Consider the following 25107-nt stretch of genomic DNA (forward strand, 5'->3'; position numbering starts at 1 on the left):
TTCAATGGCAAAATGTTACCAACACAATTGAATTTTGGCATGAGATCGCGTCATATAAGGATGCAAGTTCTCAAAATCCATTTCAAGAACTCTCAGACTTGGTTTTACTGTGGTCGAATGCTGACGTGGAGAGAGCATTTAGTATGCTCAACATTGTGAAAACTTCCCTTAGAAATAGACTTAAAACCAATATGGTGAATTCGATTCTAACTGTGCGTGCTGGACTTAAGCGTGTAAAAAAATGCTGTCATGACTATACCCTACCAGACGATGTTCTCAACCAAATTGGCACAATGGCAGCGTACCGCAGCGTAGACCAACCCAGCACATCAACTGCAGAACTAGAGGCAGATGATGTGGATAAATTATTACTTTAATCAAGATTGGTAAGTTGTGTTAAAATTTGCTTTTTTATTTATATATAATTAGGTATATTGTGTCGGTCCTTTTTTTAATTTTGACGGATTCTGACGGATTTCCAGGTGTTTTACTGACGGGATTATAATTTATGTGTTGGCAACACTGGCTGCGAGAGAGTTAGTTAGTCCCCAGTCAGCCTTCAAGTCTTGGACAGCTGCGAGGTGGACCTGAGTTCGAGTTAGTCTTCGGAAGTCAGTCTACATGGAGTCTTCGAGCGAGCAAGGAAGCCAGTCTTCGAGACCGGGGTTCGACGCGAGGAAGACCCCGATTGGGAAGACCGGAGTTCGACGTGCCGTGGACCGTAGCTGGAAGACCGGGGTTCGATATGCAGTGAACTTGAGTGAGTCTGTAACTGTGGCAATATCCAGGTGAGCGCGACGTGTCCGGAGGTTTGGGTTCGGTGTGTAGTGAACAGTATCTGGAAGGCTTGGGTTCAACGTACACTGAACTTGAGTGAGTGAGCTAGGAGAACTAGCCAAGGCGAACGAACTGTGAACTGAGAACTGACGGTTTTGTTCTGTACATAGTGCTTTGTGAACATTAGTTGAAATTAGGAGTACATTGTTGTTCTTCTCAATAATACATGTTAATTGGCATTGTCGCTGTGTGGAGTGCAATAACGACTGCTGTGTTGAGTGGAATACACATTGTTGTAGGGTGAATCATTAAGAATAAAAGTCACATTATTGTCTGGTAGTGGGTGAAAATAGAAGTAAAAGTTATAATATTATTTATTTATCTATCTATTTATGTCCATAACAGGGCAAAGCCCAATTACAATAGACAATACAGATAAAAAAACATAGAATTGCATATAGCATGAAAAAAAAGGTAAACAGATACAAGTGTAATTACAAATTAAAAATGGAAAAGAGAAGAAAAAAAACTGAGTGTGTAAATGTTATGTCTGATTTTTAATGCAAGTAGTATTGCTTATTTATGTGTTGTTCTTTACTAAATTGAAAGAATATGGTTACCTGAAACGAACCATATCCATAATGATGACATAATAATTTTACTCACACTTATCAACAGTTTCACAAAATAGAAATTAAAATAATACACAGGATATGCTTGCATGAATATAAATCGGGTTTATCGTTGTACAAATTCAGTATTATGCAGAAGAAATTCTTACTTCCGCCAAGTATTATAGGCCTATAATAAGAATTAGTGGATATGGAGGAAAATAAAGAGACATAAGATCTCAATCAGAATTAATCACAATGTTTGGCACATCATCAACGCTAGTTAATGGCAATTAATATAGTTTTGTGTCTTAGATAATTACATCTATCGGCGGAGAGACAACTAGACAGAACGCTTCCTAATTTTTTCCGTCTATTTCCAGCTTTGTTTATAACATAGACTAATGTAAGCTTGAAATTGACTTCAATATTTTGTTCCGAAATTTGGCATACTGAGGAATAAAGACCGATGTGCAGTAAGGTGTCGGACGAGCATAAGTTAATGCCTATTTCCAGAGCTAAAAAAAAAACAGATAAATGAAGATCACAGAAGTGAGACATGTATTTCAGAATGGGAGTATAATAAGATCAAAGCACGAAGGAAAGTGAGAAATTCATGTGAAGATTGAAAACACTACACAGTACAACAAAAATGTATACGTCAGAGGAGGGTAGAATAGTCATGAAGTCAACATTTTAATAGGTTTTTGTTTTTTAACCTAAATCTATGACAAGGAGAAGCCAATAAAGAATAGCAAAGAAAAACAAACATTAACTAGATGTGTGCAGGTACACTCGAGAGAAATACTGTATGTGAAGTTTTATTTAAATCCCTTCTCTATCTTTTTACACATTATATAGTTTTCTTCCAATTTTAAATAAAATTTGTGTTAAATTGCACGTCACATCATTATACTTTTTCATTCTTTATCTTTAAATCCCGTCTCTATCTTTTTACACATTATAGTTTTCTTCCAAATTTAAATACAATTTGTGTTCAATTGTACGTCATATCATATCACTTTTTCACTCTTGATGTTAAAATCCCTTCTCTATCTTACACAATATAGTTTTCTTCCAATTTTAAGTAAAATTTGTGATTAATTGTACCTCACATCATATCACTTTTTTATTCTAGATGTTTACATCCCTTCTCTATAATTTTTAAGGCAAATAATAGTGAAATATATTTCAACAAAGAATTAAGAGAGGATTTGTAAAATCCATTTAATTGCGTTAAACGTTTAAGTGGTTGGTTGTTTTGTGATTGTACGGATTTGGAAGTTTGTAGGTTATGATGTGTATGAAATAAATTAAAGATCAAATTGTAGATCGTTTTGCATTTTAAATGGATGATTGTTTGATTGATTAGTTAATTAATGCAAGTTGAATTATTAAGACATATTACACTTATAACCTATACGGTAAGTTGCATTTATTATTTACCCTGTTCAACATTGGAGGAGTGAGAGTAGGAGGAAGAAGAACAAAATACTCATGATTTGTTAATAAACTGGCGTTGTTAACAGAAGAGGAGATGATACTATGGGATATGTTACTGGAAGTAAATGGCAGCTGTGAACAATATGAGTTGAAGAATGTAAATGCAAACAAGACGAAGCATGATTATCTGAAGAAACATAAATAAGTTAACGTGTGAATACGAAATAAGGTATTGAAACAAGTGGACAGCTTCATATATTTGAGGTATACTATAAATAGTCATATGAGTTACTGCCAGAAGTAAAATGATGTATAACAATAGCAAAGGAAGCTTTTAACAGGGAAAAGAGCATTTCTGTAGACCTCTGGAAAAATAACTAAGGAAGAGACTAGAGACATGCTTTGTGTGGAGTGTGGCATTGTATGAGACAGAAACATACATAGACGTTACGACGCAATGAAGGAAAACGGCTAGAAGTATTTGAAATGTGGGTATGGGAAAGAAGCGTGTATGGAGAAGAAGCGTGTGAAATGGACAGAGAAAATAAGAAATGAAGCTGTGCTAGAAAGAGTGGGTGAAGAAAGAATAATGCTAAAACTTAAAAAGAAGAGAAAAAGAAATTGACTAGGTCACTGACTAAGGAGAAATCACATAGGAATATATTGAAGGAGAGACTGGATGGAATGATGAATAGGAAAATAGAAAGTATAGGGTAGAAGAAGGTATCAGATTATAGACAACATTAAGATAAATGGATGGTATGCGAAGACGAAGAAGATGACAGGAAAGTGAGAAGATTGAAGAATGCTGGGTTTGCAGTGAAATAACTGTCCCTTGGCAAAAAACTATAAATGGATGCTATGTTGCGAGTTACATCTGTCCGTTACCGCTAAAGAGGAATGACATTTTATGGGGGTTGCGTTGCCGAGCTGTCACTAAAGAACAAGATGAGCGCGGAGTACCTGCATACAAAAATGATAACAGACGCTTTTCCCGAATAGGTGCTCACATAAACAGTCTACGTTAAAAACTTAGAGTACGTGATTAATGTGTACATAAAACCATACTTTTGTCACAAAATTGTGTATAACTCCAAACTAAACATAATAATATTTCTGATATCCTGACAAAAGTTGTTTTGGGTTTAGATCAGTTTTGTAGTAAAGATTTATGTTTATATTGTGAGAGATTAGAATCCACTGTCACGGATCAATTTTTTAACATTAATAGTAATATAATTCTGTTTCTAGGGTGACAGTTGATAGGCCTATATCATTAAATGTGTGACAAAATAACTTTACTTCACAATGTTCAGGAAAGATTTATTTTTCATTCGTAAAATTATTTGGAAACCTTTACATTTCATTGTGGTACTAAACCAGGCTCCGCCAAGTCGAGTCAAGATCGCGAGAGGGCGTACAGGCCTACTTACGGCTTCCACTGCGGGCAGTACACTTGTACACTGCAGTCTATCAGTGGTGGAACCTATCGAGGTCGCTTGGGGGCACCGGTGCACTGCATTTTGCACCAGGAATATTTATGTGCTAAAAACATGAACCTTAGCAATGTAATGGATGTTGTTATGCGAACAATTAATTTCATAAGGTCTAAAGGACTCAATCATAGGGACTTCAGGCCACTGCTTGATGGTATTAACAGTATGGGGATTTACTCTACCATACCGAGGTAAGGTGGTGAAGTCGAAAAATTCTGGAACGTTTTCTCGCACTTAGAAATGAAACTGCCTTATTTATGGATGTACATGGGAAACCTGTTAGAAGCCTTGGACATGAAAGAATATATAAGAATAATGCAACAATTGTGCGAAGTTTCGAACGTAGATTTGAGGATATTACAGATCTTGAACAACAATTTAAGATATTTGCAATATCTTTTTCAGTGAGTGTCCTGGATATTCCTGCTGAACTACAATTAGAAATACTTGATTTACAAAGCGATATTGAGCTAAAAGATAAGTATCAAAACAGAAGAAGTATTAACCATTTCTATACTTGTTTTCCACGAGAAAGGTTTCCTAAACAGTACAATCTTGCTGCAAGAACGTTGTAAATGTTCGGGACAACCTACGTATGCGAAACACTGTTTTGTTTAATGAAGTTTACAAAGTCACGTCACAGAAACAACTAAGTGATGAACAATTGAAAGCATGTTTGCGATTGGCTGGTACTAAAACAATAGCTACGAGAATTAAATAGCTGCTTACTAACAGAAAACTGCAAAAATCGCAGCGGATCTTTGATGTTTAAGAAAAAGTACTACTATTAGAGAATTGTATTTGAATAACAACGTTTGTACTGTTGTTTTATTTTGTTAATTGAATTGTATAGCAATGAGAAGAAGACAAACAGTATATTAATCTGCATAAAAGTGTATATTTTGTTTTGTTTCATTATTGTGCAAACATGCAAAAATTTGTTTCGTATATAGTTAACTGTACAAAATTGTATAGAGTACTGTTTTTCAGTATAGTGCAATTAACAGTGAAAGCGTGCTTCAATTAAAAGCTGAAATTAATTTACATTCTTATCACAAATTTGGTTCACATACAAGTTCTTAGCTCCGCCACTGTGGAAGCAGCTACCCTTGCCCGCAGCCGTACGTCAGGGCTTGAGGGTTTGTACGTACGCACGAGAGTGTAGTCACTTGACGGTCCCTGTACTAAACAAATACTATTTCAGATCTAACTTTTGACTGTATTCATTATGAAAGAAAGCTGCGAGATCATTCCGAGTTTTCAATACGCTTAGATACTGTACACACGTTTTACAAAGCAGCAAGGTGATGTCATTAAACTAATGTGTTACTGTTTTGAATGATATGGTAATTATAATAAATTAATGTAACTGTGATGGCGGAAGATAAAATTTCATGGACAGTTTTACAAGTCTTTCGATAGTTTTCGGCATCTTTACTACATAGCGAAATGTCTAAAATGAAAATAGTTACAAATAGACTAGATAAAGAAGAAGATGAAGGAAAGAACTGGAAAGAGAGAAAAATAAAGACAGAGAAAAAATATGTTGCAACAAATGAAGGAAATGAGTGATCTAGTAAATATGAAAATAACGTAGGAAGAAAAAACCAAAATGAAATAAGAAACGGCATGAAAAAAATTAGAGAAAGAAAGAAAATAAAGGACAGAAGGAATAAGTTATAAGAAATTAAAGGATTGAAGTAAGGGAAACTGAAAGCAAACAGTACTAAGTGTGGTGGGAAATAAAAGAAAGTAAACAGAAGTGAAACTTCGAAAGAAAGAAAGCAGGGAAGATAGAAAGGAAAATTAAGAATGATAAGGGGAATGGAAGTGAGGACAAACAAAAAGACAGAGAGAAAGAGAAAGACGGGAAGGAAGAAGGAAAGGAATACAGGAACGATGGCAGATGGAAGGACAGGGTTTGGACTTCCGGATGGCTCGTGGTGAAGGTCCGCCCAGAACCGAGTAAGGCCAGACTAGGCGGCTGGTATATATCGGCAGAGAGCGGCGCTCCGCTGTCAGTAGCCGATCCTGATAGCCGCCTGGTCTACCGGCAGGTACGTGGCATGATAGTGTAGTACTGTGAAGTGCCAGTTGTAGGACGTTTACGACGGAGAAATAATTTTTGTGACAGATTTCTCCGAGTGTTAAGCTTCCTTTTCGCATTAATTTCGCCATTGCTCCATTTAAATTTAATGTAACAGAAGTCATTGAGTCGAAATAGCAAATACGAAATAAGAAGATTAATCAAATTAGTATACGACTTAATTTAAAATTTAATAATTATTTGTAATAATTTGAAGCGTAGTTACATATTTAAATTAGAAACAGTACAGTCATTCGGTAGAAGTTATGAAACAAATTTGAATTTGTTTCGGATTTTAATGTCGAGTATAGAATAGATAGTTTTGCTTTAGTTTTTTGGCTGAGTATACTAGTATTTTAATTATAGGTGTATTAGTTTAGTAGGTAATTATAATCATGTTATATATTTTGTTATTTTAAACTTTCTTTAATTTTTTTATTTGAATTCGGTAAAAATATTACTATATATTGTCGTATATTCATTACTACTAATAGATATAGCTAATAAAATTTCTGATCATGACCTAGTGTCAAGGTGCCGACAATCACCATTGCGCATTTGTGAGCACTTCAAAGAACACGCATACACAAATCTGTGTAGTTATTATACATTAGTGTAAATACCGTACAGTAATCTATTATTTATTTATTTATTTATTTATTTATTTATTTATACTGGCAGAGTTAAGGTCATAGGGCCTTCTCTTACACATTGCCAGGTGACAAAGTATACTCGCTAAAATTAATAGACTCACGACTCATATCATGTGTGTAGCACGGCTGAATAGAAAAAATGAAGTAGAAAGGAGAAAGTTCCTGGTGAGCTAATACAGCAATATTCGAAGATATAGGCTAGTATATATTTTAGTAAAATGATATATAGGCCTACTTAGGAGGACTTTTATACTAGGAGATGTAATATCCTCTTTCGGTATAATCTACAGCGATAGTGATTGTTAGATTGCAATTCGTTGGTGCGTACTATACTTCACATGCATTACATTGATTCCTACACTGTAGATATAGCATATCAATTACATGGATGAGGTATATGATCAGTGTGTTTTGTTTGTCATACACGAGCGCACGCCCTTCCATTGACGTCACTCAGCTTTCAAAATAAATACAGCGAGATGTGTAGTTGATCTTATTTGTAATGCTTTTCTGTTTAGCTATTCTTTTTCTCACTGCTGGTCTTTTTTTGGACTAAAGTGAATTATTCACGAGAAAATGTTCGGAAAATATACTTAACTCTTATACTTTTCCTAGCAATTTTCTTCAATTAGAATAATCAATCAGTCAATGAATCAATCAACCAACCAATTACAAGACATGTTTTCGAAAGTAGTACTCCCTTAAATGTAAACTTTAGAATAACTTATAATAATAATGCTAATACCATTTCACTGCTTGTGTTGAAATTTACGTCATTATTTGAATGCTGTAATGGACTAACGAAAGTTTAAAAATTAATTTTAGTGTGCACTTTTTACTCAGAAGTTAGCAGGCCTATGTCATTAAACGGATTATTTTAGTCTATCAACAAAAGTATTACGTAATAGCTCAACAAATATGCATTTTATAGTAATTTTTAATTACAAGAGAGGAGGAAATTTTCCTGTTGAGCGATGTAAGAGATGAAAATCTAACTTTCCGGAAAAATTCGGAAGTCTTTTAACTTTAATTTTGAGCATATTTTTGTAATTCAAAGAAAAGTGAAACATTTAAATTCATTAACATATTATAAAAATATAAATGTTTAAAAATTTGAGTAAATGCGGAAAAAAATTAGTCGGGTCTTGTTCCGGGTGAACAAGTGTTTGTAATAATCATCTCCCATAAATCAAGTAATTTTTGTGTTCGGCAAATGCCGCCATCAAAATGTGAAAATCAAGTAGGTCACGGTGTACTCATATAGCCTGCAGCCTACAAGTGCATGTTTCGGACAATGACACTGACATTTTAATACCTTCTGTGTCAAATGAAAGATTATGAAATTCCGATACTTAGCCCCGGAAATGATAGATCCTCATTTTGGCTAAATGAAGAACTATGTAGTTCACATTTTACAAGCAACTAGCAGAGTTTCCCATTCTTCAAACCCGTAATCCCTTTTAAAAGAAAACATGAATCTGAATAAGCCCATTTATATTTTTAAATATTGTTCACTCGGAGATATTATTATTATTATTATTATTATTATTATTATTATTATTATTATTATTATTATTATTATTATTATTGTTATTATTATTATTATTATTATTATTATTATTATTATTATTATTATTATTATTATAGTCTGTGATATAAAATATCTTTCAACAACTTTGTAAAACTTAAAATGTGCGTTCATTATTTCGAAGGCTAAAATGGCCCCAAAATTAGCAGTTTGAAATGTGGTGCGAAGATTATGACTACGTAAATAATCAAACAAACGAACGAATAAATAACTTAAATGTAAATGATGAAATAAATTAATTAATAGACGGATGTAAGATTGCCATTTCTTCAAATGTTAAGAAAATGTCCAGATTTCCCGACAGTGTTTCATCGGAAAGAAAAATTACTACATTAGCTATCGTTTAACCAGTGAATGCACATTAACAAAACCATCTGATTGAGTTCAACCGAGAGCATATCAGTGAAGAGATGTCCTTCTTAAGAATTCTATTTCTCCTTTGTTAAACAGAAATTTTGCATATCTGGAGTTACGTAGTATAATATTAACTCAGATAATAATACTGCTTAAAACGTATTATTAAATAAAATTATATTTTATAGACAGTTAATATTGTATACTACCATATTTTTATTTGCACCTATTGTGATTTTATCTCTGTAATTATAGTTTTTCCCTCCACACTTTTGTAGTTATGTTAATTTGAATTTCTATTTTTACTTATTTTTCTCGTACACTTCTGCTAGCTGCTTGTCTGCTTGTTTTTTTCTTTTATTATTAATTTCTTGTGGCGTAATAGAGAATGCCTGATGGGCTTAACTTCACAAGATTAAGTATAAAAATGCATAAAATAAGTAACTAAGAAGTAAAATTTTAATATGAGCTAATATACAGAGTGATTCGCGACTAATGTCTCGCGCTTTAAGAATCAGTTTTATAGGCCATTTTTAGGATAAAATGTCATATGAACACGGATTCGTTTATCATTAGTTTGAAAGTTATTCGTAAAAATCCAAACGTCGTACTGTGAATCAGGCTTTGGAGTTGCTTGCATCGTAATACAAACATTGGAACGTAAACTAAACGGTGAGTTGCACTGTGACGTGAAGTACTGGGGTGAAGGTGAAGATAGGTTTGGTGATTATTAGCTGCAGTCACCAGGGACAGCAGTGCCGTGGTATGGAACGCTACGCGCGCCATTCACATCTTTGCAGTCAAATGCATTGAAGTAGAAGGAGGGTTATTTGAAAATCTGCTTCCAAAATGAATTATGTTTTATTTTATGATTAATACAGTTTTTTAAATTAATATTTCTGTGTATTTTAAATGAATAATTCTCAGTTTTGTTTAACATCACTGCTTTCTTCGTAGAATTCACTCAACTGTAAGTCCTTAACGGTTGACAAACGGACCTATGTATGTCCATATGATATTTAAGCTCAAAATGCCCTGTAGAACTGATTCCTAAAGTGTGAGTCATTAGTCGTGAGTCACCCTGTGCATGACGACATCTATCACAAAAAAGAAGTTATTTCATATAGAGTAAAGGTTGGTAATATTGTGATACCAATAATATTATGATAGTTCCTTTTGATAATTTTTTACAATTTTGCTGAGCGAGAGAAAGATCGGTTTTTTGCGTCAACATATTAAGAGAAGGTTCGTGGACAAGTTTCTGCACAAAACCGGTCCTTCTCTAGCTCAGTAAAATTGTAAAAAAAATCTCAAGAAGTATATTATAATATTATCACTATCACAATATTACCAAACTTCACCCTACACCAAAATAAGAATGTGAACTTTTGTTTTCCGAATTGCACACGAAAGGTATTCTTTTTTTTTATATATAACTTATTTTAAAAAAATATGATATTTTACTTTAGTTATTTCAATTTACATTCAGAATTATATATTCTAATCTTACCAGGATTTGGAATAATTTCTCATATTATCTGTCATGAAAGAGGGAAGAAGGAAGCACTCGGAAATCTAGGAATAATCTTTGTTATACTAGCAATTGGTTTATTAGGCTTTGTAATAGGATGTCACCATATACTTACGGTAAGAATAGATGTTGACACAGGAGCATATTTTACATCAGCTACTATAATTATTGCAGTACCAACAGAAATTAAAATTTTTAGTTGACTAACCACTGTATATGGATCAGAATATTATCTTACAGACCTCCTTGTTTATGATTAGGATTTGTCTTCTTATTTACTATTGGAGGTTTAACAGGTGTAATATTACCAAATTCATCAATTGATATTGTATTGTGTATATACATAATGTACGTATAATATACCTATAGCTATTTTAAGCAAACGTGGAAAAGCAACTATATAGACCACATATTATATCATTTTTTCTATTCAGGTAAATAGACATTTAAAAAGTTATAAAATACTATCTTACTATATTAAACCTCCCTGTAGTGATGCATCCACATAGAACGAATAATTTTATAGTGAACCGATAATCCTCTGGCTATGACTTACCTTCAGCTTCCGGAGGGTTCAATATAAACATTCATATAGAAAAAGTAGAAATAATTCTTTGTAGATAATAATTAATTTCTCTCAGCGAAACATTTTCCGTTGATGCTAACTTTACGGTCTTACTGCTCAGTTAATTTTACATAATACAAAAAGTTGCAAACAAAATTGTGTGCCGAATCTTGAACTGGATTGTCATTGAGTGCTTTTGATATGCGTCTTAATTAATTTGTTACTAAAATTATTATATTTCATGTTCATCATTCCCAAGATGAAGTGACTCGTAAATACTGAATGTGAAAAAAAAACCGCCTAATAATTTAAAACAATTCGTTGTACATTCGCCCAAGAAATAAAGAGTCCCTGTGAGCAATATAATTACATCTTCCACCCCAACCTTTCAGTTTTTGATTCCGCAACAAAAGTTGTCCCTCATGTTTACATGTAAGTCAATAATTGTACGGAATTCGCAATATTCGTAGTTACTGAACATAAAAAATGGCAAGAGTACAAAAATGTTGCATTTAATAGTTTTTGGATTTTGAATCTTACGTGGTGCACTCGGGAGGCAATTAAACGCAGAATAAATATGGGAAATGCCTTTATTATTCGGTTGAGAAGCTTTTGTCATCTAGTCTGCTGTGAAAAAATCTGAAAGTTAGAATTTATAAAACAGTTATATTACCGGTTGTTTTGTATGGCTGTGAAACTTGGACTCTCAATTTGAGAGAGGAAAAGAGATTAAGGGTGTTTGAGAATAAGGTTCTTACGAAAATATTTGGAGCTAAGAGGGATGAAGCTGCAGGAGAATGGAGAAAGTTACACATCGCAGAGTTGCAGGCAGTGTATTCTTCACCTGACATAATTAGGAACATTAAATCCAGACATTTGAGATGGGCAGGGCATGTAGAACATATGGGCGAATCCAGAAATGCATATAGCGTGTTAGTTGGGAGGCCGGAGGGAAAAAGACCTTTGGGGAGGCCGAGACATAGATGGAAAATAATATTAAAATGGATTTGAGGGAGGTGGGATATGATGGTAGAGACTGGATTAATCTTGCTCAGGATAGGGCCCAATGGCGGGCTTATGTGAGGGCGGCAATGAACAATATATCTTGGTCAGTTGTTGAGTGCCTGCTAGGTTCACCTTTGTGGAGTAATTGCATGTCTAGCCTTGAAAAGACCGGCCTCTGGTTAAAATTCTGGTTGGAACAATGTTACTTCGTTGAGGTTGGATTTTCCGAGGTTTTCCCTCAACCAATTCAAGCATAATTTCTGGGTAACTTTCCACGTTGGACCTCGGACTCATTTCGCCATAATAATCACACTTTCCCTCCTTCATAAATTATCTCAATTCCTTTCCCATATTTCGGCTTGCTTGCTGTGGACTTGTAATTATTAGTCGCTGGTGGTAACGATATGTGCCGTGGGCTCTCCCCTGTGTCCATGGTAGCTCATGGAACCTGGTTAAGGTATCGAGGTGATGCCTAAGCGGAAAAGCAAAAGGATTCTATAGACTGCAGGGAAGTTCAATGGTTCCCGCTAGGGAATCTTCAACGCAGGGGGCCTTAAGGCATGCACACCATTCCATTCCGGGTAGTGCAATGGGCCTACCAATGTGGCCTATGTCGTGCCCCTCCTCTAAAGGGGGACTAATAGAATGTCTGCTACATAGCCTCCATGAGTGGGAAAGACAAAGCATTCTATAAACATTTTTGTACTAATATGAGGAAATAGTTTCGAGTATCTGTTGAGAAAATATACGTCATTAATACAAAACGCAAACATATGAAAAAATCCATGTCATAATCCGCACGTCTAGTAATTACACAGAAATTGTTTATATGTATGTATGTATGTATGTATGTATGTATGTATGTATGTATGTATGTATGTATGTATGTATGTATGTATGTATGTATGTATGTATGTATGTATGTATGTATGTATGTATGTATGTATGTATGTATGTATTTATTTATTTATTAACACTACATTTGGGTATACACCCGGTGAGAGTGATATATAATATACAATAATTACAATTACAGAAATGAAATAAAATAAAATAAAATAAACGTAAATCTATAAATATTAGATTCAATAAACCTAGGACTATAAATAAAAACTATTATATAATAACGCCTACGATAAGCAAAAGTAAATCTAACTTATAAGTACTTCTATTTCACCCAACTATTACCAATTTAAATAATTACATATTACCTTAATTAATTACATACCAACTTAATTCATATCATCATAATTAATTACATATCATCCTAATTTATTTACATATCAACTAAATTACATATCATCTTAATTAATTACATATCAACTTAATTAATTATATCAACTCAATTAGTTACATGACACAACTTAAATAATTACACTGCACCTCCAATTACATTGTCAGTCTGATCTTCTCAACTTTTCCTTAAATGTATTGATTTTAAGAGGACCACCCTGAAAGATTGCCGCAGATAAGCTGTTCCAGTCTACTGGTGTGCGGTTAACAAAGGAAAATTTTGCCACGTCCGTTCTTTGTTTTCTACATTTAAACTTCCTAATATGATCAGTCCTACCTAAGTATGATGGTGTTGCTAATCTAGCATTGATATCGGTCCATGCTTTGTGTCCCATTTGATCCTTAAACAATGCGGTGAGTCTGGTTTTTCGTCGCCTTGATTTGAGAGGTTCCCACCCTAAACCTTTTACTATCTCCTCACCATGTCCCTTCCCCATTTTGACATATTTTGCTGCCTTGCGTTGGACCTTTTCTATTGAATCGATTTGGTTTTGTCTGTACGGATTCCAACCTACTGTGTGTGTTTCCTATACCAAAATGCATTGCTTTATGCATATAAACAAATATTTGTATTTCTTTGCGCTAATTAATATGTGTTACCAGTACCCGAATTGTCTCGTAAGTGATAGTCTTTACTATCAGTTACTAATGTATCTGTTTCGCTTATCAAAGTGCACTATTTCATATCCTAGATATATAAAACTATTTATGAAGCTTTTAAAGGAGACTATTTAAAAACAAAGATTATCACGTGTCAGACATCAAAGATCTCCCACTTACTTTTACAATCTTCTTTTGTGCCTCTTTCTGACTTTGTGAATTTCATTCTATTTGTTTCGTTTGTGAACATTGTGAACTTAACTTAGGAACTTTTCGTTTAATGTGTTGTGACATTAATCACAAGTCAAATTTCGCTAATATCATGTTTCCATTTTCTGATTATTGAGACTGTCTCCTGACTCAACTTTCCACAAATATTCTTTCGATTCTATACAAAAACTAATATCTTTATAATATTTCATAGCCATTCGTTGCGCTTTCTCAGAAATGTAAAATTATAACCTGAGAAATATAGGAAATTATTTGTAAATACTGAAAACACACATAAGGTACTAGATTAAATTTTATTACGTTTTGTTGAAAATAAGACAATAACCTTGACACAAACCATCCCGTTCACCAAACATGTGCGGTACTCAAGGACTCTGACATGATGAAATTTGGCAACAAAAATTATCTAACTTGTACACGATGCCACTTCTGAAATTGCGTGCAACTTAAAAATTGCTCTAAATGCGAGTGGCAAATGCAAGCTTTAAAGGTGCACGGTTGTTTACAGTCTCAAACTCAACTTTTCTTGTGCAACTCGACGCTGTGGGTAATAATTTAAATTGTATCATGAACAAGTACCTTAGGATCCATTACTGTTCGCGTAACAAATGAAAATATCAGGGGGTTTTTTTTGGCACTCGGAGCGAGTGTTGCGAACAGATTTAAAAAACGGTATAAATGAAAGAAATACGAGAAGACACTTTATTTAAAAACGACGGTGTTTCCACAAAACTCAAGAACGGTCAGGCGGACTGTATATTGACAGTATATTCAAAGAGCTGTTTTCGTTATCTACGGGTATAATGCTGTAAACTTTTATTTCCGCAAAAATCACAAAATCGAGTTTTTGTAATATTGCTGTATTACAATATATCTTTACATTCCGTGCGATGAGCAAGTAAAATGGCTTTCACACAAAAGATCACAACTTATTATCAACTATCTCACTGGGGATTGAACCCTGATTATTTTGGCGAGAAGCCATCTTCTGAGTCATTGCATGCAGCTACTGTATCCTGGTTCCGCGAACCGTATCGTCTTGCTCATCGGAGGAGAGGACACGGTGTTCAAGACAAAGATTGTCCCTGCTCAGCTTGCAAGAGAAATATCCGTTGTGAACACTATCAGTGATGATATACCTATTAGATCACTACAGGGTGAATCAAAAGTCTGGAACCATATAAATATCTTCCATATGCTTGATTTTCGATTATCATTATCAATATTTATAAGACCAAATGCTCTACCAGCGACACATTCCATTCTAGCTCTCAGCTATCTCAAAAGCCGTCATTTTGGATGCAACTTCGAAATTTTAAATGGAAAGTGGGGAATATAGGTACTCAAAATCATGTAAAATTTTCTGAAAAAATCAATGGTGCAATCCGTTTTGAGATATCTCTAATTGTTTTCAAGTTATTTAAAGATCATTGTCATAATGACACAAACATTATTACTGCATCTACAGATATTTTGTACCATGGTACAGTACTAAGAAGGCTACTGAAAAGGTATTTTTTATGTAACTCTGGTAATTAACTTTTCCTGCTTTACTGTTTGGTTAACCTGTGACAGTTTCAATGTATTGTTGTGATTATTTGAAGCTTTCTTGAAATAAATTTCTCGATTTTTGTGATGACATTATCGAAAGAGAGAAGAATTGATATCATTCTGTATTCTCATGGATTAAGCCACAGAAATGTTGCAGGAGACTGGACGAACAGTTCCCTAGACATTGGATTGGTCGGCGTGGACCAGTAAAATGGTCGGCCAAGTCTCCAGATTTAACACCTCTTGATTTTTCTTTTGGGGTTACATAAAGAGCTTGGTATATGAAGAGGAAATTGAGAATGTGGAACATTTAAAGAACCGTATCATTGAAGACTGTGCTAAAGTCACCCCGGAAATGCTAAAAAATGTTCTTTCCACATTCTCAGAAAATTTCACATTATTTTGAGTACCTGCATGAGCTCCTTTCCATTTAAAATTTCAAAGTTGCATCCAAAATGGCGACTTCTGAAATAGCTGAGGGCTACAATCGACTGTGTCACTGGTAGAGCATTTGGTCTTACAAATACTGGTAACACCTATAGTAATCGAAAATCAAGCTTATGGAAGATATTTGTATGGTTCCAGACTTTTGATTCACTCTGTATACCAAATTGATACTTCAGCACTCTCTACTATCATAATTCTGTTTACGCAATCTATCATTAATACTAGCTAATAATAATAATAATAATAATAATAATAATAACAATAATTAAGCTGTGGATTTATGCCTATATGCCTATTTTAATCCTCAACCTAAAGACGCAAGCTTTTAGGTTACATATCCATTTTAAGGCATTGTGAGTATTATATGCGAATTTTGTAGTGCTATAATTGCCTATTTCACTAGTAATTGCCTATTTGCTTATAACTGCCTAAAAGGTGCCTAAATATCCGTATTATATATTATATTTGAATTTATTGACTATTCTATAAATATTTTTTTGAATCTGTAATTTGTTTCTTTTTTGTCCAACAGAGGGCAGTGATGCCATACAACTATCGATAATTTGTGTGTTAAGTCTTACTCCCACCAGAGAGCGGAGAAATCGAATAATTTAAATTCTACTAATAAGAGAAAATGTATTTCGAAAGCCGCGTGAATCATTGGTGTTAGTTGACTAGGGTAGTTGTTTTAAACTGTGTATCCGTCTTGTGAGTTGTGAGTTGAGTATGGAGTTGAGTTTTCTGCTGTAATATGTGAAATATAAGTGGAGATATGCCAAAGCAAAAGTCATCAAGAGCATATTATGTTCTGGAGGAAGCTAGATAATGTGCACCTCAGGAACTTTCTATGCAAATACACCAACAAGATTATCGCTAAAGAGTCCACATTAAGAAAAAATTATCTGAGTGCAATATATAGTTCGGTGAGTCTGTAAAATTTGAGGCAAGCATAGGAGAGGCAAATATTATCCTGGCAAACCCAAAGCTAAAATCTGATCTTGCTTTTATAAAAGCAAACTTTGAAAAGCTGCCTGTTTATATAACGAAACTGGAAACGAGTAGTTTTCCACTCCACAGTGCTGTGCAAGTTATGAAGAAAGTAGAAATCATTCTTAAAGAAATACCAAGCAGTGTGGAAGAAGCAATGAGAAATAAGTATTTCAAAATTGTGAAAAGAAATCCTGGTTGGGAGCACGTGTTATTGGTGGCAGAAGCACTGGTTGCAAATGACATTGACGTTACTGCTTTCCCACTGGTTTGGTCCCCAGCTGATATTGAATCCCTGAAGTATTGCCCCATCAGGTCATGTGAAGTGGAGAGGAGTTTCTGCCAATTTAAGAACATTCTTACAGACAACAGGAATCAGTTTTCATTACAACATTTGGAGGAATATTTAGTTATTCACTGCCATAATGGCATTACTATAGAATCTAGTGTATAATGCTACGCTATGATCGTGTTAGCCATCAAGAATTAGAAATTGTTAGTAACTTTTTAAATGCTTATTCTAGAATTTTGAATGCCTATTTTGCCTGCCTATTTAAACTGTTTTAGTGCCTAAAAATCCGCAGCTTAATAATAATAATAATAATAATAATAATAATAATAATAATAATAATAATAATAACAAGGTTCCATCTTTTTTACACCCTGATTCAAACTTGCAAAATTTATCTTTTTCTTTGGATGTTTTAGAGGCATTAACACAAATAAAATCCCAGAGTTATAAAAATATTTGTTTGTCAGAAACCAATTAAGTATCGAATGATGAATGCTAATTGATCTGTATGTGCAATGTTGGGAGTTGAATCTAAAATTGGGAGAAAAATACTTAAATGCTTTTATTTCATTCACTATAAAATTTACAACCTCAGGGGACATTATTTTAATGAGCTCATAAAAAATTGTGATGACAAATACGATGTTGTGTTAGTACCTTTATTGCCATATCTCTTTATATGTTCAAAGAGAAATGGGTCGAATCGTGCAATCGAACCAAATTTTTCAAGGGATTTTATTGCTACTAGGCCTATACGCTTTTTGAATTTCCTTCCAATACCTAATTTTACTCTTCTGTTCGAAATAGCAAAGTCTTATCAATTATTTCTAACGTATTTTTTTGTACCAAACATTATTGTGATTGCACATTTATGTTCACAGGAATTTTAATGTTCTTCATACACTGATTTGCATTCTTCTAGTCATTATAACCTTCTGTTTCTGAGGTAGATGTCTTTCCGAAGAGCGTACAGAAAACAGAATAAACTAAGCATTCACTCTTAGAAAACACTGACCACGATCTAGACTGTGTTTCTTCATTTATTGGAGTTCGGCTGAATATTGATCGCGAGAAGTATCTGGCAATATCCGAGTACTGTGGCCTTGTGCGCTCAAAGTTGCATCAATGTTTTGTGTTGCTCCATGCCTTAGAATGTAGTCTCGCGTTGCATCGTTTATAATCCATTTAGCGAGAACATGGTTTAATAAACTCATTATTTTCATAACCGTTCAAATCACATACACTGTCATTCTCATAGGTAGGAGGTTCGTACTTAAACAATAGATTTCAGTTGAGTACAGTTCACATAAACAACGCACAGTATCATTTTGTGGAGCTGTGTACATTCGTAAATAGTTTGAAGAATACAGTTAATTTATACTAATATTTTAGATTCTGAACAAAGCAAGTTATTCTGTTATTATACTATTTACGTAATGTTAATATTAGGCATGATTACAAAAAAAGTAAACTCATTTGTTATTATGCAAACAGGAGTATGTAGCACGTTTATTTTTTTTTTCGGATTATTCTCTGTTATATGTTGACGTCTCGTGCTGCTATGCATTCGGTTGCGTCACAGTTCAAGTTCAACATCGGAATTACGATATGAATTTCCTAGCTGTCATTACAATATAAATGATAAATGTTCTTGAGAACAATTATTATGGGTTTAATATTATGTGCCACATACGAGATACACTATTACATTTACAAAGTAGTTGTTCACGAGATGGTAGTAAGAAATACTGTATCATATTTCAGATTTGTTACAGTAGCGTTTTTGACGTAGAGCGAATATTTTCAGAGTAGGCTACAGATACATTGTTCCTTTTTCTGAATATAAAAGGAGTATTTCTTTTCATGAAATAAAATGTACACTGTTATTTGTTATAATGTGGATATAATCATTTTATTGCATACTCGGTACGTGATTTTTATGTATATGAATAAATTATTTTACTTTGGAAGTTACGAAGTTATAATTACAAATCATTGTTTTTTATATTATTCGTTTATTATTTTCTTCTTTCAAGGCCGTGGACGATTGGAGTACAACTTCGGTTACCATCCGACTGTACATATTGTCATTCTGGTTCATTGACATTGAGAGCTGCGCTACTACTTTTCATTCGATAGAACTACAGTCCAAGCTCACACAACTGTTTTGGTACCAACTTCGTAGCTCTGGTCATTATTGGTATCGTCACACTTAAACCTGGGTAACACTAGGCTGGTTTACCAGCCGCTGCTAGCAACGGTTTTGTTGTGTTTACATAACTTTTCCTGTGGTGTCAGCAGGGTTTGCCGCGTAAATACATGACACATGTTTTACACAATTTTCTATGGGGCATAATAAATTATTTTCATGGAAATAATTTAATAAGTTATATATTCTACTACGAACTCAGAAAGATACTAGTGAAGTGCTTTGTATGGAGTGTAGCATTGTATGAGGCAGAAACATGAATATTACGACGAAGTGAAGGGAATCGAATAGAAGCATTTGAAATTTGGAAATGGAGAAGAACGGAACGTGTGAAATGGACAGACAGAATTATAAATGAAGCTGTATTGGAAAGAGTGGTTGAAGATAGAATGATATTGAAACTGATCAGGAAGAGGAAAAGGAATTGGTTGGGTCACTGGCTGAACTGCCTACTGAAGAATGCATGTAAGGAATGATGAACGGGAGAAGACTTCGGGGCAGAAGAAGATATTAGATGATAGACATTAACCCATTTAGACCCAGAATATGATGATAAAATTAAAAGCGATTTTTAATGTATGTAAATTTGATTGTTTAGGTTATAGTAGGACAGAAAAACAGAAAAATTCCAAATTTCACATACAGTATGAGTGGAGCGAAAAAGACTGTCCTATATGTATAGGACATTGGGATCATAAGTTATAATAAATAGGCCTATAGAGTTATAATAACATTTTTCAGCATAACATCACACATTTCAATTACATATATATATATATATATATATATATATATATATATATATATGTATAATGCGTAATAATTGAATCAATGAAGAAAACACATAATTATATTATACTAGTGGCTTGTGCAGCAAATGCTGCAAACTAAATCCATAATAAGTTCAAATAAAAATTCTTCAGATTTATTTTCAATGAAGAATACCAGACATTTTGAAAATTATTTGCTTCCCCAATAGTGAAACATACTCCCTCTAAATTTATGATAAATACTTTTCCTTCAACATATCCGTTTCAGTTCTTGAGTTTCAATGCGAAATCGCAAGTAACAATGTCAGGACGATCAGCGAGTTTTTCATGTGGGAGTAATGCAGTAGCTGTTTCAGGTCATTGTGAATTGTAGGTGAAAGTTAAAAAAATGTGAGGTTTGTCATGCTTTGAACAAAAGACTTACCATCTTGGTATAGCTGCTGCATGTTTCGTGTACTATCCTGAAATGTAGAGCACAGAATCACTTTTTCCCACTAAGAGATCTTGCTGAGGTGATCAAGAGACTACAAAATCTTGTAGGCCTCTCATTTTATCAGTAAGTAAAACGTTTTCGTCTTTCCTTAGGAATTGTAGTTTTTGCACTTCCTCCATACAATACTGATCTACCAAATACTGCTGAATTAATTTGTGTAGCAATGAATGTTATCCCGTATATTTTCAGTAATATAGGATGTTGTGAGGAATCTATTGCTGAGATGCGTAAAATGAGGTGACTGATATGTCAGAGTTGTAGAATCTTAATGCGCCCTAAATAAAATTCTTCATCGTAAATCGTTAGCAGTTTCAGTGTTTCATTCGTTGCTGGTTGCGGGAAATAAACTTACTCATCACGGTAGCAAGAAGTGAAATGGCCTGCTATTTTCCCTACAACAAAATAAGTTTGGCAGCGATCACAAATCTAATCGATTAAACCAAAGATATATGAAATTAATTTTGATGTAGTTTAAAGACGGAGCTAAAATAGAAAGCATGACTCAGTTACTACCAAGAATAATTATAGAATCAGACATATAAATATCTATATCACACCGCCATTAAATATATGAAAAAGACCCACACCACTTGATTAATACGTATAAAAGTATTTCATTTTTAATAACAATATATATATATATATATATATATATATATATATATATATGAGCCGTTCAAAGCAGAAGTGGTGTAAGTCAATTTTGACTTAAACCATTTTTGCTCTGAACGGCTCAAATAAATAATATACAAAATACAATTCCTACTTCCTCTTTCTTTTTTTTTCTCTCTCTCAATCTCTCTGTTCTTCGTATATACATTTACAGGCAAAATATATATTCATGTAATTTAAATTTGTATAATAACGACAGAAATTTTAGCCTAGTTTATATGAGCCGTTACTCAGTGAATTATAGAAATGAAGATCTAATATAAAATAATCTTCCTCTGCGCCTACTTATATAAAACCCCAAAAAGTTTCACTTTCATATCATCAATACAGCATTATATGTATAATTGCATTAACTATAGTAATATTTCATTTTTAATGGTAATAATGTAATCAAACATTCTTAAGTTTTATACAATATCCCATACACAGCTGCACTCGGAAAACTACAGACCAGAGAATCAGACCTGTAAATTATTTTTATACGTTATCAAAAAATTACACAAATGAAGATCGACATATTGGCATTATGATGTGGAAGACTTTGAGCCATATGAACTCTAAATATGTGAGCAATCCTTGCAGATCATGGCCTTCGTGTAATAGCCTATTGTTTATTGCAATATGTGTTTTGTTTTATTGTGAAATGCAATTAGTTCTCAAAACTGACAAAAGACGGATTTTGGAAAATAGGAAAATTATGTAGGAAAATTCACTGAAAGTTACTATTTTTCTGAAATACCTTGGATATCAAGCTTCAAAATGAAATTAAATGAAATGAAATTCATTAAAATCCGTTCAGCCGTTTTCCCATAGTTTCCATTACCAGTTCAAATTATATATATATATATATATATATATATATATATATATATATATATATATATATATATCTGTGTGTGTTCGTGTGCGTGCGAGCGTGTGTGTGTGTTATAAAATACTGATAATAGAGTACAACAGCACCAAATTCCTAGGATTACCGGACTTTTGTCACAGATAAAAAGTACAATGGACTTCTTGTCACAGATTTTTTGTCACTGGGATATTATGTCACATGGGAATTATTGTCATAAGGACAAGAATGTTATATTTATGTCTACTTTGTCATGGGAGTTTGACGTCACAGCAGAATTTACTCGTATGTCCTATGTGCAGCATTTTTATATGGCGTATATCACTTTATTGAAATTTGTAAAGAAACAGATAGGCTAAATCTATTTCGAGTATTAGATATTTAAAAAATATTCGTAAGGCAGTTCAGAATGCACCTGCAAAATTGTGCCCAAGTGTTCGCAGTTGTAGTAAGCTCCTGTTTTCATCGCATTTCGAACAATCGATTAATTAGTTTCCGCAGAGCTGTAGTCTTAATTTCTTCTTTAAGTTGAGCAGCATTGCAGCATCAGGTTCATGGATATGTTTCTGATAGCACTGACGCTCCATTCTCATCATTTGACGTAATTATTGCAGCACATCCATGTTTATCAACATATCTTCATCGCACACCATTTTTCACAAGCCTAAGGTTCATGTACATATAAATTAATTTCTTACCCCTTCCGCTGTAGGTAAATATGAATTTTGTTCCATCTGCCATTTAGAAATTTAACTGCACGAATTTTAAATTTTTTTAACTTGAATTTTGCTTATGTTACCATAAAAAGCATTTCGTTTTTTATTGCCATAGAAGTCATTTACTTTCTTGCGTACTATATTGACAATATACATATAATGGCAATCTAAATATCGTGACATAATGTTCATGTGACATAATTTTTAGTGTGACGTAGGCCTACTGTATCTGTGACAATATTAATATTGTGACATAATGTCCGCGTGACATTTTAATACACTGTGACGAAAAGCCCATGGTACGTTCTGGTTGTGACAAAAAGTCCGGACACGAATTCCTAGTACAAAAAAGGACGGACATGTCTCATATTTTACTTTTCACACTTTTAGCCACTCACAGTTTATGGTATGTTTCAAAACACTTAACAGAGACCTCTTTTACATTTTATACAAATTGTAGTTGGTTTCCCCTTGTGGCACCATCCGCAGAGTAGCTGTTTTCCAGAGGGATTCTTTCCAATCATATGTTCTAATTTGTCATATCTAACATCCAGAAGACATTTTTATTCGATTGTGGGCCAGTCCTAGGTTTTGGTGCCATATTACTTAATAAATAGTGTGTAGCAAGCCTATAAGTTCAAAAAACTCCACAACAAATTCATTCTAGCAATTACAAATAGCAAATTTTACAAAGCAGAGAGTATATATTATTTAATGTACCGAAGTACATATGATATTTCCATGCGATGAAAGAGTAAAGAGTAGAGCTGAAAACCCGGGTTCAAATCCCGGAGCCGGAGAGAATTTTTCTCCGTTCCATTACTCTTTCATCGTATGATGACGCAGAATATCTGCATGGAAATATCATATGTACTTCGGTACATAAAAATAATATACTCGTATATGATATGCGTAAATCACTTCGTGATTTAAGACGGCGCTTATTCCGTCGGATCCCGGCCAACTAGTCACTCATAACGAGTGCACCTCAGCACATGTGTGGACTTGAGTCCTACGTTCATAGACATCTATGACGTAGTGCAGAGGGCGGCCACTTGAGGGAACCCAAGAGTTGAAACTTAAACTGAGATGATTCTGTCCGACGCCGGGATGGGTATCCGGTGTGGCTTAGTGGATAAAGCATCAGCACGTAGAGCTGAAAACCCGGGTTCAAATCCCGGCGCCGGAGAGAATTTTTCTCCGTTCCATTACTCTTTCATCTTAAAGCAGAGAGTAATCTCTGCGGAACATAAGCAAATAGTGGGTCCCGAGTTCGGTTCTGTTCTAGAATATGATCTACGATATCTTCTGTCATAAATATGAATAAGTCGGGGATACTTTCGTTTGCCAAATATTCAAAAATATTTTTTTATGGTATTAGGCATAGGTTCTGATGTCATAAAATATTTTGGACAGCTATATTTAATTTTCTCCCATTTGGGTAATGTTATATTCTGATTAAATTCAGATAATTACGGAACACGATCGGAAATCATCACTTTGTCAGTATTAGGAGTTTAAGTTTTCTCGGTATGTCACTCGTATTAGGATGTTGGGTATTTTGAGTATTTCCGTCATCGTCTTGGTTCTGTTCCTATCAGTTCTATAGTTCCTGAAATATCATCAGTTCCACCACTAGGCTGTTGAGGAATTTGAATTAGATCATCATCAGCATCTTCGTTATCAGCTATTTCATACAGAATTGGAGGAAATATAATGAGTAAAATACAGTCTTCACTATCAAGACAGACATGTTGAAAGTCTGATTCAGTAAATGTTTCCATATAAGCAATAGCTTCCTCCGGATTAGAGAATTCCCGCTTTATTTTCCGCCTCAGATCTAGGATAAAGTAAAAAAAGTGTTTCGTTACATAAAACCAGCCCGAA

At 33.9% G+C, this 25107-nt stretch overlaps 1 protein-coding gene across 1 annotated transcript in view; it reads left to right on the forward strand.

Annotated features, from left to right (window-relative positions):
* The first annotated feature begins 6289 nt into the window (after positions 1-6289).
* Positions 6290-25107, forward strand: part of LOC138711896 (facilitated trehalose transporter Tret1-like) — a 156050-nt gene continuing 137232 nt past the window's right edge. Inside the window, exon 1 of the mRNA XM_069843176.1 lies at positions 6290-6384. The gene's annotated coding sequence lies outside the window, so the exon portion shown is untranslated. The remainder of the gene's footprint in view (positions 6385-25107) is intronic.

Source organism: Periplaneta americana, chromosome 13, assembly GCF_040183065.1.
Source record: "Periplaneta americana isolate PAMFEO1 chromosome 13, P.americana_PAMFEO1_priV1, whole genome shotgun sequence".
Taxonomy (NCBI): Eukaryota; Metazoa; Arthropoda; class Insecta; order Blattodea; family Blattidae; genus Periplaneta; species Periplaneta americana.